This window comes from Xenopus laevis, chromosome 4S (assembly GCF_017654675.1).
Source record: "Xenopus laevis strain J_2021 chromosome 4S, Xenopus_laevis_v10.1, whole genome shotgun sequence".
Classification (NCBI taxonomy): domain Eukaryota; kingdom Metazoa; phylum Chordata; class Amphibia; order Anura; family Pipidae; genus Xenopus; species Xenopus laevis.
The window spans coordinates 10,848,265-10,853,454 of record NC_054378.1 but is presented as its reverse complement, the minus strand read 5'-3'; the positions used below and the strand labels follow the sequence as shown (position 1 = coordinate 10,853,454).

At 41.8% G+C, this 5,190-nt stretch overlaps 1 pseudogene; it reads left to right on the top strand.

The window, feature by feature from the left end:
- The first annotated feature begins 2,551 nt into the window (after positions 1 to 2,551).
- On the top strand, positions 2,552 to 4,437 carry LOC121403720 (annotated as a pseudogene).
- Positions 4,438 to 5,190: the final 753 nt, after the last annotated feature.

Genomic DNA, 5,190 nt, shown 5'->3' with positions numbered 1-5,190 from the left:
CCAGCAGCCAAACACAAGAACAATGGGAAGGTAACCAGATAGCAGCTCCCTAACACAAGATAACAGCTGCCTGGTAGATCTAAGAACAACACTCAATAGTAAAAACCCATGTCCCACTGAGACACATTCAGTTACATTGAGAAGGAAAAACAGCAGCCTGCCAGAAAGCATTTCTCTCCTAAAGTGCAGGCACAAGTCACATGGGAAATTGACAATATGTCTAGCCCCATGTCAGATTTCAAAATTGAATATAAAAAAAATCTGTTTGCTCTTTTGAGAAATGGATTTCAGTGCAGAATTCTGCTGGAGTAGCACTATTAACTGATTCATTTAAAAAAAAACATGTTTTCCGATGACAGGATCCCTTCTTCCCTAACTTTTAGTATGTTATAGAATAGCCAATTTTAAACAACTTTTTAACTGGTCTTCATTAAAAAAAAAACTGAAATAACAAAAAATAAAAACCAATTGCAAATTGTCTCAGAATATCCCTAATTACATTATACTAAAAATAAACGCAAAGGTGAACAAACCCTTTAATGAGGAAATCGCTGCATTGTAGTATAACATCAATACACTAGATGGTGCAATTGTCCACAAATGAAAAAGATTCCAATTTTGGTCATTTTAAAAAGAAGGGGGGTAGGTAGAGAGGGAAAGGGACTCTGTCCCTATATATTAGGTACCTATCTAGTGCTAATAATCCCTATTTCTGTAGGGAAATGAGAGCAGAGCAGGCAGTAACCCTTCCAACACTTTCATAATATTTTTGTCCCTATATTTTAGGCACCTATCTAGTTCCACCAATCCCTATTTCTGTAGGCGATCTAAGAGCAGAGCAGGCAGTAACCTTTCCAACACTTTCCATTTGCTCTCATCCCTGTATATTTGGATCCTATCTAGTGCTAACAGTCCATATTGAAAGCAGGACAGGTGGTTAACTTTCTAACATTTTTCCCCTAGAGCTGGCTATAAACCTACAGAATGGTCAGGAGGCATCTTCTTTAATTACCTTTTTATATTTAATTTTGTAATTTGACATGGGACTAGACATATTGTCAGTTTCACAGGTGCCCCCAGTCATGTGACTTGTGTTCTGATAAACCTGTTGCTCTTTACTGCTGTACTGCAAATTGCCCCCCCCCCACCCCCACCCCCAGCAGCCTAACAACAGAATAATGGGAAGGTAACCAGATAACAGCTGCAGCTGCTGGTAAATCTAAGAACAGCACTCAATAGTAAAATCCAGGTCCCACTGAGACACATTCAGTTACATTGAGTAGGAGAAACAACCAGGGCCAGAACTAGGGGTAGGCAGAGTAGGCACGGGCCTAGGGCGCAAAAGCTAGGGGGGAGCCAGGCACATGCCTTCTCTGACACCTACCCCATGTCCGGTCACCTCTCTCCAAAAGCTTCTTCTATTTGGCCCCATAGCTGTGCTTCCGCGCATGCGCGCTAACATCAATTGGCGCATACGTGAACAGTAAAAGGCTAATACGTGCGCGAGAGTGTTGTTTCGCGCATGCACACAAAAAGTGGGAGTTTGCGCATACGCACCACCAGGAAGTGCCAGTTTACGCAAGCGCGCGGCTAACAGGCGCCGGACCGGCCAGGTTGCCTAGGGCGCCTGGCCGTCATGGCCCAGCCCTGGAAACAACAGCCTGCCAGAAAACAGTTCCATCCTAAAGTGCTGGCTCTTTCTGAAAGCACATGACCAGGCAAAATGACCTGAGATGCACCTACACACCAATATTACAACTAAATACACTTGCTGGTTCAGGAATGACATTTTATATTGTAGAGTGAATTATTTGCAGTGTAAACATTGTCATTTAGAAATAAAAAGTACGTCATAAAAAAACATGACAGAATCCCATTAAGGTAGGGAAGCAGAATGCATCTACATTTACCAACCCTGGTGTGGAATAAACAAAGGAACCAATAGCCTTGGTTTGGCCCAGTTCTAATCACCCCATGCCCTCATTTAGTTCTTGATGTTAATTAACGACCCAGGTCAGTTTTTTGCAAAGGAACATCTCCAATTTAGAATAACACATTAAAGGGATTGTTCAACTTTTAGCATGATGTAGAGAGACAATTTGCAATTGGTCTTTATTTTTTATTTGTGTTTTTTTATTTCATTTTTTGTTCAGCAGCTCTCCAGTTTGGAATTTCAGCAGTTCTCTGGTTGCTAGGTTTCAAATGGCGTTAGCAACCAGAGTTGATTGAAATGGAAGACTAATATACTTATAGGAAAGGAGCTTTTTTAATTTTTTTTCTTGGCTGCTGGGGTCAGTGACCCCCATTTGAAAGCTGGAATGAGAAGAAGGCATGTAATGCAAAAACTATAAAAAGTTAATAATAAGGACCAATTGAAAAGTTGCTTAGAATTAGCCATTCTATAACATACTGAAAGTTAACTACTGAAAGGTGAACCACCGCTTTAATTAAAGCCCCTCTCTTCTCTATGCCAGCCTGTGCATATCATGCGGCACTGGTGCAGTTAGAGGCAACTGCAATTGGTCAACTGTCTGTGGCAGAAGATCTGCAGGTTGCTAGAGTGAATGTCAGGAAAGATGAGCCAAAAACCTCTGGACTTTTTCCCGTCCCTGTATGATAAAAGTTCCTCTGCACCCTCGGAGGACATATTTAATTCCTGGAAAAAAATCTGGTTGGCTTTGAAAGAGGAGTCTCAGAGCAAGAAGGAGACTGAGCTTGGTCCCCCGTGGCCCCCTGGTTTAGCCAATATCCGTTATGAACCCTTAACATTTTTTTCCACCCTCCAGTGCAGGGGGGCGACCCCCAGTTATATAGATTTAGGTGACATAAGCGACCTCCAGTTTCAGATGAAGGAGGCAGAACTCTTAAAGATTATTGGAGAGGAACCTTCCCCCGAAGAGCCGTGAGCAAGACGTTTGATTGGTTCAAATTTCTACCAATCCTCTTTATTGTCTAGTTCAAGAACTTACAGAAAAGATTTTTGTGGCCTGAAGCCAATTGGTCAGTCATTTCAAGAAGTCACCAATTAGAAAGAGCAGAGCGATAAGCAGAAGTTTTATTCGGGATGGGGAGTAGAATTTATAAAAGGCATATTGATGATTATTAAAGGCAGGGGTGTAACTACAGAGGAAACAGACCCTGCAGTTGCAGGGGGGCCCAGGTAGGGTTGCCACATTTTCTTAAAGTTTTTACCGGCCGGTGGCGGGAACAAAGGGGGCGTATTGTGCTGCAAGAGGGGGTGGAGCCATACATCGGGACACAGAAGGGGCAGAGCCACCATGTGCAATGGCCAGAGAAGGCAAAAAAAAAAGGTTTCTAAGTTCTAAGCGAATTGGGGGCGGGCCAAGGGCTTTTTTTAAGGGTATTACAAATTTACAAAATTGCAAAATTTACAAATTTACAAAATTTACAAATTTACAAAATTTACAAAATGCTGGTAAGGTTGATTAAGCAAAGTAAAATGAAAATAAGCCTATCGTCATTCTCATAATTATGTTTTAAGGAAAATTCGGTGTAGAGGCCCCTTTAAAGAGGTGGTTAACGTTAACTTTTAATATGTTATAGACTAGCCTTAGCAACTTGGAGCTGGTCTTCATTTTTACTTTAGTTTTTAAATATTTGCTTTCCTCTTCTGACTCTTCCCAGCTTTTAAATTGGGGTCACTGACCCCAGCAGCCAAAAAATCTTTCTACAATATCTTTTCATTCAGACCCTCTCCTGTTCATATTCCCTTCTGTCATTCAAACCACTGTTTAGTTGCTAGGGTCATTTGGAACCTAGCAACCTGCTAGAATGTTTAAACTGGAGAGCTGCTGAACAAAAAGCTAAATGATTCAGAAACCACAGATAATAATTTATGAAGACTAATTGCAAATTGTCTGAGAATAGCACTCTCTGCATCATACTAAAAGGTATTTTAAAGGGGAACTACCCCTTTAATTGAATTTCCATGTTTTGCCAAGGGTTCCTCCGATCTGATTGAAACGGCTTCTCAATTGGGAAACAAACAGGGTTTGTGTATCTAGAAGGCAATCTTACTTGTCAAAAGGACTTTCTGACATTCTGGCACTGGAAGTAGCCGCCGGGTTCCCTACGGGGGGATTGTGTTACGCTCCTGGTTAAGCCAAGCAGGTGTAATTGCTCCATTATATACTCAATTTCTCTGCAGCCACAGCACAATCTTCATTTTCTTCTCTTACAGATCAGCTCTTAGAGGATGTCGGAGATAAGATGAGGCACAGGACAGACTCCAGTCAGGGTGCCAAGGATCCCGCACCCCCTTCTAACGCCAATTCCCTTCCGGAATCCAGTTCTGCATTCAGCTAAAAGATAAACCCATGGCCGTTTCATAAAAAGCAAAATGAGAGGTTCCTTCCCTCCGGCACAACCTGTTTGGCCCTACAGCAACTCAATCAAGCATCATAGAGCTACAAATGACAGCAGAAATTACTATTAAATGGTTTTGAATCAATATTTTTTCATGCAGTGGTAATTGTTAATTTGTTTATTCAAATGTAATTATTTTTGTTCTCAGTCCCCGCCCCCGAGGAGCTTGCTTTTATTTCAACTGCAGAGGAGAATCACGGGCCAACCTGTTAGTTTACATTTGGCATCAGCAGGAGAACTGAGGGCTGATGGGAAAAATATGGTGCATTTTATCAAGGTTATTAAAGAAGTAAAGCTGTGCTTTAATCATAGGGCGAATTTGTGGAGTTTCGCTTCGCCGAAAAATTTGTGAATTTAATGCGAAATTCACGAAACTGTGAAAAATTCGTTGGTATGTTTTTTTGACGCCGGCGTCTGTTTTTTCTTTATGCCGGCGCAATTTCGCAAAAAAGGTCTTGATCAGATTAATCCTTTCTCTATAGGTCAGCTTCCAAGATCTCCAACGCTGAACTTTTGCCAAACCAGCATCTACTTGCTCTTCCCAATTTAGTCTGCGATTATCATCCCTCCCAAATTTCACTCCCAAGATTTTAACCTGCTCTGGGGCCACTGGGAAATTTGTGGCCAGAAAATCCGGTTCCCCTCCTAGAGTCCAAAAAGCTTCCAACTTTTCATGATTAACTGAGGAGCCTCGAGTAGCTTCTGATGCAATCAGTGATCACCTCAACCTCCGCCTGCTTACAAATGGTTGCCAGTCCAGATAGGGGCTACCAAATAGCCAATCACAGCCCAGGAACTTTATTG